Raw genomic sequence first — 10,165 nt, 5'->3', positions numbered from 1 at the left:
GCTGGCAGAAGCCATGCCATCACCCTTGGGAACAGAGCACAGTTGTGTTACAAATGGAGCTCCTTAGATGGCAAGGCCCTTTGGAGAATCCCATCCATTTGGCAAAGACCTATGGATACAACACTGCAGACTCCTGGGCTGACTTTAGTGAACTCATGGGCTTCAGGCTTCTCTAACCTTTGCTATGCTTATTCTTGTGGGAACGCTTAATTTTTGCCTTGTTAGTCAATGCCAGAGTTTACTGGGAACAAAGGCCTCTACAGAAAAAGTAAATTTCTCTGATCTGTTACAGAAACCAGATTCTTCAGTTATCTCTGGCTGCCTTTGCAGTCATTCCAAATAAGCAGGAGGAACTCACTAAGGTTAATGATTATTGCTTATTCAATACCAAAAAGATAAATATATTCCAAGGAACTTAAGAACTTGGAAAATGGTCTTTTTAAAGATAACATTAAGCTGGGCATTGGTGGCACATGCCTTTAATCCCAGCACTTGGGAAGCAGAGGCAGGCAGATCTCTGTGAGTTCAAGGCCAGCCTGGTCTACAGAGGGAGTTCCAGGATAGGCTTCAAGAAAATACAGAGAAACCCTGCCTTGAAAAAAACCAAAAAAAAAATGACATTAAAAACCTTATAGGAACACAGATAGGACATAAACATTTCTATGGCACCAGGATGCGCACACTCAGTTACTTTTCCAATATCAAAGTATCAGTAAAGTAATCTAAAACTCCCAGCTCCTTTAAAAGAAAAGTACATGTAGAAATGGCCAGTAAGAATAAACTTAGTCTTAATACTTGAATAGTTAGGTAGTAATCATTTTATTTTAAGAACTTATAAAGAATAAGATTATAACTACAATCCATATAATAAAGGTGGCAGCTTACTCAAAATCTGGTATACAACTGAAAAATGATATCCTAGGTATCTCGATATATTCAGTTGATTTCATATTGTTAAGAACTAATCACAATCCCGGCGTTGGTGGCACACGCCTTTAATCCCAGCACTCGGGAGGCAGAGGCAGTCCGATCTCTGTGAGTTTGAAGCCAGCCTGGTCTACAGAGCTAGTTCCAGGACAGCCTCCAAAGCCACAGAGAAACCCTGTCTCGAAAACAAAACAAAACAAAAAAAGAACTAATCACAGGGCTGAAATCTCTTACTTTGTAGCCACATATTTACTGCCGGCTAGGGCACAGTATGAGTAAGATGTACTTAACTAAATACACACATTTGGCTTGCTGTATACGGGGTAAAGGTCAGTGGCATCAAGGGAGTGGGAAGAAGAATGAAAGGGTTAAACTAAACTCAAAGGCTTCACTTCTAGGAATGAAGGGACCAGACCCTCACTCAGCCCCTGCTTTAGCAGCCATGACAGGCTACAGAAAAGACACATAGGCCTCTGACACAAGGAAACTCTAGATCCTCTGGCCTCCCAGAGTCTAGGGCCAAAACTGAACACAAAGAAACTCCAGATGCACCCCCCACCCACCCCCAGCCTCCTAGGTACTTGGTTCCTGGGAACTGTTTGGCCACAAAAGAAACTCCAGGGGAGACCAAAACCTCCCCTATATTTTCCAGGATATAGTTCTGAAAACTATTGGTATCTATGGACAGCAGGCCATCTGTAAATAATAAGACAAAGCCATAAAAACCACAGAATGTTCTCTCTCAGCACTGACCAATGAGAATACCTGGTACACAGGTGTTTCATGCCAAAATATGACTTTGAGAAATCTTTTGATTGTTCCCCAAATGTCAACCAATCAGAAACCAACCCTAACCTACTGATGTAATCCTGTAACTTTATTCTTTAAAACCTAGTAGTAGACAGGGAACTTCACCCCCTCTGGAGGCTGCTGTGTCAGCTTGCTAGACGGGGTCCCTCCCTCAGGATAGATAATTTAGTAAACCTTGTGCATTTGCATCGGTGGTCTGTCTCCCTGGTCTCTTTGGGGATCCTTGTGGCTTGGACACAACATTTTGGGGCTTGTCCCAGGATCCCCAGAGACCCTCTGGACCCCAGAGGTTTTCATCACCCCTCTGGGTAAGTTAGATTGTTCTCTGTTAGTTTTCCTTTTTCTCTGGCCAGCATCTCTGACTCAAACTCTGTGACTCAGGTCACAAGTACCTAGGCAGACAAACTATTAGGTGGACCTGGAGGAACCAGGAGACATCCGGCTTCCTCGTCAGGACAGGGGCCCATCTGGGGCCATCCTGTAGGGACCCCTGGATCCCATCTATTTTTCTGAAAGTTATGAGGACGATGAGCCCCTGGTAGGCCTTCATCCAATCTGTATGGGTTTTGGCCTGATAGAGCCTGACCAAAGCCAATCCTCTGAATTCTGCAGAACTCTGATAATCTGTCTTGGGCCCCTTTCTTTTGTCTAAGTGCTGTGTTTGTTTGTCTTGTCTTGACGGTACCGACAATATGGACCTGACTGGAACCTAACATGGGACAGACACCCTCCTCTTCTCTAGATCTCTGCCTGACACATTGAAAGGACATGAAACAGAGAATCTGGGATTGTGGCTAAAAACATTGAAAAAGTTTTTCTTTTAGAAACATGGCAGCCAAGGAGACTCTGCTCACCAGCGCTGCTCTTCTCCCGCCTTCCTAATTATGGCAGTCTATATACTTTGGGACGCTCTAAAAGTCAAAGATTCATTATGGTTTTTTTTTTAAATATGCTTTTACTTCCACAAAACATATATGGGTCATTTGTGATGGCTGCACACAGAGGCTCCCATGACAGATGGATCACCCCAGCTTCTGTCTGAGGGTCAGTAATCCCCTGCTGGATCCTGGTGCCTGGACATAGTCTTTCTGCACTGCACCTCACCTTGGGCAGCTAACAGCCAACTCAAGCAGAATGGCCAGCGTACAGGTTTTAATGGGTTAATATGATGTTAACCTTCCTTTTGTGTGCTAGTCATTTGCCATCTGTATTTCCTTGGTAATAAAATGTCTGTTCATGGCTTTTGCCCATTTTCTACTTGGATCATTTGTTCAGGTCACTGTTAAATTTTATATAGGTTCTCTATCAGACATGTGGTTGCTTAACTTTTTCACATAACTTGTACCAGGAAAAAATAAGTACATTTTACCAACCCTTCATACATGGCCAATTGACAAAAAGAGATGCAGGCCTGGAAATGCCCATCAGTTGGTAGAGCAAGAGACTCCTATTTCTTTCTTTCTTTTTTTTTAAATGTGACACAGTCTTTATATATATATATATATATATATATATATATATTATTTATTTATTATGTATACAACATTCTGCTTCCATGTATATCTGCACACCAGAAGAGGGCACCAGATCTCATAACAGATGGTTGTGAGCCACCATGTGGTTGCTGGGAATTGAACTCAGGACCTCTGGAAGAGCAGTCAGTGCTCTTAATCTCTGAGCCATCTCTCCAGCCCGAGACTCCTATTTCTAACTTGTGCCTCCCCCCCTTTTAAGGAGCAATGAAATCTACTATGTTAATTAGAGTTTTCTCTTCTAAACTTTGTAACTTAACAGTCACCAAGGTAATAATGGTTTTAAGGACATAATTTTATTTTTTCTATAAGTTACCTCCTTCCCTCAGCCTAGTCAGCTTCTGCCAACAAACTCTGCTGCCGGATGTAATTAATTTACCTTTTTGCCTTTTATTTTGGTCACTGACAGTTTTCTTGTTTCACTGGCTCTGTTCCACATGGCTTGTTTTTGGAATGTCGTGCCTTTCCAGAGCCTGGTAGGGCACGCATTTCATGTAAAAATCCTGCCTGTTCCACCTACAGGAGGTCTACATTCTTGCCAGTAAGTTTTAAGTTACTCTGTCTCTTTAAATGCTCTGTCTGTTTGCTAAGTTAAAACCAGTTACAGTCAGGCTGGAGGGCTCTGAGTAAAACATCCCTCCATAGCCTCTCAGTTTAAATCCAGTTCTCCAGACAGATCCTACAGTAATGTCATTGTATCTATTCAGATTTAACTAGACAACACTCTTGATGCTTTCAGACATCTACAGAATATTTAAAATGTTGACTAAAAAACTTATAAGACAGAGGATCCCAGATCCTGACAGACCCAAAGTCTCCAAAGAAGATTACAGGACACCTCAATGTCTTCACAATGCTGACCGGGGGGCAAGATGCCCCGATGCACACCTGCTGCCAGGACCTGGCCTAGACAGTGGACAATTGACTGGATATTGGAGAATTGATTGTATATCCCTTTTGCCTAGACAAAAAAGGCCAGTCTTTTCCATATCCCTCTTCCAAAGAGAGAAAAAAAAAAACCTCTCTCCTTGTAGGCCTGGTAAAGATTGATGCTGTTCTTTAATACTTCTGCCAGCTAATGGAGACTTGGGTATGGCTAACTGTATATGGACTGGACCCTGTCATTTTTTAATAGTTTCAGAAACTGTATAAAATGTATCCTTCTCGGATCTCTGATCATATTAATGGTTAAATTATAGGCAGCTCAATAGCTCATTTAATAAAGTTCTGATAAGCTGATAGAGCAGTGACTACCTGCTGGTCAGGGACAAGCTCAAGGATAGATTTATTTTGGTTGTCATCTAAATATAAACATAAAGGGATTTTCATCAGGCCAGAGACACCTCTGTCCAATCTATACCTGACTCTCTGGACAGAAAAAAAATGTACAAGTTTCTAACTCAAACCTGTAGTTTTTGCTAGGACTCAAAGGTATAAATCATTCCTGCTGCTTTACAGATACCTGATATCTGCGCTTTCTTTCTTTCTTTCTTTCTTTCTTTCTTTCTTTCTTTCTTTCTTTCTTTCTTTCTCTCTTTTCTTTTTTGCTTTTTTGCTTCAGTGTAGATTTTAGTACAGATTGATAATACTATAAAACTGTTATGTCCTTTTTTATTTATATAATAAAGTTCATATAGGCTTCAGAGGATGGAAAGTCATAAAACTTGGATCCACTTCTCACAGGTCAAAAGGACTCCAGATAAGTACAGCTTGTTGTTATCCCACCTGTCTGTTCCTGAGAATGGGATTTTATCCCCTGGTCTTTTGACTCTTGCCCTTCCTGATCACTAAAACTATGGGCCTAAAAGTTCAGATTAAATATATAAGTTTTAGCCGCACGCCTTTAATCCCAGCACTCGGGAGGCAGAGGCAGGCAGATCTCTGTGAGTTCGAGACCAGCCTGGTCTACAAGAGCTAGTTCCAGGACAGCCTCCAAAGTCACAGAGAAACCCTGTCTCGAAAAACCAATATATATATATAATATATATATATATATATATATATATATATTTTAACTTCTGTTTCTGCTCCTGGCAGACACATCTGAGTATCAGTTGCTGACTACAGCCTGCTCCTAAAGACTACAGTCCAGCCTATTCGAACACTCCCTGCTTCTTCAACAGAGTCTGCCAACCAGATGCATCTGATAAATACTCCATTGCCTAAATTCCCTCTTTGCTTTTGACTAGCATTTCAGCCTGCTTGGGCCCCTGACTAGGACAGCCCAATGTCAGCAGGAAGTAGCACAAAAAATAATATATTGCCCTTTTCCCTGGTTGAGATGCCAAGTCAATAAATAAAATTCCCTTACATACGCGACAAGATGACAATAGAAATTGTCCACTAGTAACCCAGGAATGGGTTTCCTATAAGAAGAGGAGGGAATGAAAGGGTTAAACTAAACTCAAAGGCTTCACTTCTAGGAATGAAGGGACCAGACCCTCATTCAGTCCCTGCTTTAGCAGCCATGACAGGCTACAGAAAAGACACATAGGCCTCCCAGAGTCTAGGGCCAAAACTGAACACAAAGAAACTCCAGATGCACCCCCCACCCCCCCAGCCTCCTAGGTACTTGGTTCCTGGGAACTGTTTGGCCACAAAAGAAACTCCAGGGGAGACCAAAACCTCCCCTATATTTTCCAGGATATAGTTCTGAAAACTATTGGTATCTATGGACAGCAGGCCATCTGTAAATAATAAGACAAAGCCATAAAAACCACAGAATGTTCTCTCTCAGCACTGACCAATGAGAATACCTGGTACACAGGTGTTTCATGCCAAAATATGACTTTGAGAAATCTTTTGATTGTTCCCCAAATGTCAACCAATCAGAAACCAACCCTAACCTACTGATGTAATCCTGTAACTTTATTCTTTAAAACCTAGTAGTAGACAGGGAACTTCACCCCCTCTGGAGGCTGCTGTGTCAGCTTGCTAGACGGGGTCCCTCCCTCAGGATAGATAATTTAGTAAACCTTGTGCATTTGCATCGGTGGTCTGTCTCCCTGGTCTCTTAGGGGATCCTCATGACTCGGGCATAACAAAGAAGAGAAACTAAAATGTTAATGATTCTTGTAAAAATGATTAAAGAGAAATGACTTGAAACTGCTCATGTTGACTGCATTAGAACCTGTACAAATAAAGACAAGCCGAGTTAGGCGGGGCCATCAGTTTGAAAGACAACTGGCGGTCAGACTCCTCATTTTTTGATAACTTGGCACATCCTTCCTTCAGCACAAGAACTCTGCTGGAGCTGGACTCCAGCAAAGAGCAAAGCCAGGACAGCCAGGGCTGTTACACAGAGAAACCCTGCCTTGAAAAACAACAACAACAGCAACAATAACAACAACAAACAAACAAAAACAGATACACACACACACACACACACACACACACACTCAGGCACACACACAAAATAATAAAAATTATTTTTTTATCATATATATATATATATATATATATATATAATATATATATATATGAATGAATGAAAATTATGTCCTGCTGATGCCTGCACAGGCCAGAAGAGGTCAGATCCCCTGGAAATGGAGTTATAGGCAGTTGCCAGATGTGAGTGCTAGGAATTAAATCAGGGTCCTCTGCAAGAGTAGCAAGTGTTTTTTTTTTTTTGTTGTTGTTGTTGTTGGGTTTTTGTTTGTTTGTTTTGATTTTTTGGACAGGGTTTCTCTGTATTGTTTTGGAGGCTGTCCTGGAACTTGCTTTGTAGACCAGGCTGGCCTCGAACTCACAGAGATCCGCCTGCCTCTGCCTCTGGAGTGCTGGGATTAAAGGTGTGTGCCACCAATGCCCGGCTAGCAAGTGTTTTTTTTTGTTTTGTTTTCCAAGACAGGGTACCTCTGTAGCTCTGGATGTCCTGAAACTCACTATGAAGACCAGGCTGGCTTCCTGCCTCTGCCTCCCAAGTGCTGGGATTAAAGGTGCCACCATGACCAACTCAATCAATGTATTTTAAACTTTTTAAATTAAAATTTATCTGACAGGCAGTGGTGGTGCACACCTTTAATCCCAGCGCTTGGGAGGCAGAGGCAGGCAGATCTCTGTGAGTTCGAGACTAGCCTGGTCTACAGAGCAAGTTCCAGGATTGGTTCCAAAGCTACAGAGAAACCCTGTCAGTTTTGCCTGCTTATATATCTGAGCACTACATGTCGGAATAAGGCATCAGATCACAGGTGGTTGTAAGCTGCCATGTAGGTGCTGGGAATCGAACCTAGGCCCTCTGGAAGGGCAGCCAGGCTCCTAAACTCTGAGCCATCTCTTCGGTCCCAACCCCTCATATTTTCTTTTTTAAACATTTTCATTTTTTTTTGTGTATGTGTATGAGTGTGTGTGTGTGTGTGTGTGTGTGTGTGTGTGTGTGTGCGCGCGCGCGCGCGCGTGCGCGCGCGCACGCGTGCACATGCCTACAACATACCTGCATACTACAGCACATGTGTGAAGAAGAGTGGACAACTTTGGGAGTTAGCTCTGTGGGACCAGAGAACATGGTGTTGGTGGTGAGGGGACACATGACAGGGATACCAGGCCTCTGGTTCCTGCATCACCAGACAGCACCTTGCCATCAGGACTGCAGGGCAGTGGCCTCAGGGGTCAGTGCAGGGCCCAAGCTTCTGCAACAGTAGTATGCTGAGGCTCCTCTGAGGAACAGCAGCTTTGACTCCAGAGGTCTCTAAGGGCATTGAGGGGCTGGGTCACTATAAGACCAGAGTGGTCTCAGAGCTTACTTTAGGTTTATGGCTCTAACCACAGGCTCCAGATAGTAGACAGGCTTCCCTGGGTCTAAAGCCTAGTATCCTGTCTCCAGAAGGCTCATAGAATCCAGGGGTTACCAAGGTTTGGACTCCTTCTAATCACCTTGGTACAAAGTGTCCATCCCCACCCTTGGTCCTGTTGGCACACAGCCACAATGGAACCGCTTCAGAAAGTCTTCCGCTTCTCAATACCAGGCATCACCCATTCCTGGAGCTGAATTTCATACAGATATTCTTCTAGGAAGAATCAGAGAAGACAATATCCCAGCAGGTTCAGAAAGAAGTCTGGGCATTGGTGGCACATGCCTTTAATCCCAGCACTTGGGAGGCAGAGGCAGGCGGATCTCTGTGAGTTCGAGGCCAGCCTGGTCTCCAGAGCGAGTGCCTGGATAGGCTCCAAAGCTACAGAGAGAAACCCTGTCTCAAAAAACAAAAAACAAAACAAAAAAACAAAACAACAAAAAAAAGGGAGCTGGAGAGATGGCTCAGAGGTTAAGAGCACTGACTGCTCTTCCAGAGGTCCTGAGTTCAATTCCCAGCAACCACATGGTGGCTCACAACCATCCATAATGAGATCTGGTGCCCTCTTCTGGTGTGCAGATATACATGGAAGCAGAATGTTGTATGCATAATAAATAAATAAAATCTTAAAAAAAAAAGTCAAGACAAACTCATTCCAACAGAAAAATGCAACCAAAAATCTGACACAACCATCACCTATGATGCATTACCAACCAAACCTCATTGCCCATGAGGGAATGCAAGGTTACAGATAGCTGAGTTCTTTTTTAAAAGTTTTTAAAAATTTTTATGTGCATTGGTGTTCTGCCTGCACGCATGTCTGTGTGAGGGTGCCAGATCCTCTGGAACTGGAGTTACAGTTGGGGGCTGCCAAGTGATAGCTGAGTTCTTGACTGAGGGTCTTACCTTGGAGTGTCTGTCAGAAGCTCTCAACATCTGCCGTCTTAGCTGGGCAGTGGTGGCCCATGTTTTTGATCCCAACACTCAGAGGAAGAGACAGGTGGATGGATCTCTGGGAGTCTGAGGCCAGCCTGGTCTACAGAGTGAGTTCCAGGACAGCTAGGACTGTTACACAGAGAAACCCTGTCTCAAAAACCAAAAAGAAAAAAAAGTCTGCCTTCCTCTTGTTCAACTCTGAACCCAAGAGTTTTGATTTGTTCCCTGTGTCTGGTGGGGTCTATTCTGGAACTGCTTTCATCTTATTCGAGTTAGTCTTGTTCCATTTGATTTCTAAGCTGGTTTCTTCATCTGTTTCAGTGTAGATTCATCTGCTTGTGTTTGCTTCTAACTGGCCAATCTGATTTGGTCTTTTATCTTGTTTCATCTGCTTTAAAGCAATCGTAAGCCTTAAATGGCCCCCAAAGAGAGTGGCCCTGTTAGGTGTGGCCTTGTTGAAGTAGGTATGACTTTGTTGGAGGAAGTGAGTCACAGAGAAGGCAGGCTTTGAGGTCTCATATATGCTTAAGCTGTGCCCAGTGAGAAAGTTCACTTCCTGTTGCCTGGTGGTCCGGATGTAGAACTCTCAATTCCTTCTCCAGCACCATGTCACACCGTGACAGTGGCCTGAACCTCTGAAAATTGCATGCCACCCTGATATGGGAGGTCCTTCTGTATGCTGCGAGTATATGTTGCTTATTGGTTGAGAAATAAAGCTTATTTGGCCAATAGCCAGGGAGAATATAGATAGGTGACAAACCCAAACAAAGCCACAGAGAGAAAGCAGCAGAGTCAAGGAGAAGCCACGTAGCTGCTGAAGTAATAACATGCTGGAGTGCCACCACCACACGGCTTGGATTTTTCTTTTTGTTCTTTTTTCTTGCTTTTCCAGGCAGGGTTTCTCTGTGGCATTGGAGGCTGTCCTGGAACTAGGTCTTGTAGACCAGGCTGGTCTATAACTCAGAGATCCTCCTGCCTCTGCTTCCTGAGTGCTGGGATTAAAGTGCACCACCGCCCAGTTGGCTTTGATTTTTTTCAAGACAGGATTACACTGTCTAGTTCTGGCTGTCCTGGAACTTACTCTATAGACCAGGCTGGTCTCCAACTTAGAGATCCACCTGCCTTTATCTTCTGAGTGCTGGCAGTAAAGTCATGTGCCACCACATCCCA

The sequence above is a fragment of the Cricetulus griseus genome, chromosome 4 (genome assembly GCF_003668045.3).
Source record: "Cricetulus griseus strain 17A/GY chromosome 4, alternate assembly CriGri-PICRH-1.0, whole genome shotgun sequence".
Lineage (NCBI taxonomy): Eukaryota > Metazoa > Chordata > Mammalia > Rodentia > Cricetidae > Cricetulus > Cricetulus griseus.
This window is presented reverse-complemented; position numbering follows the sequence as displayed.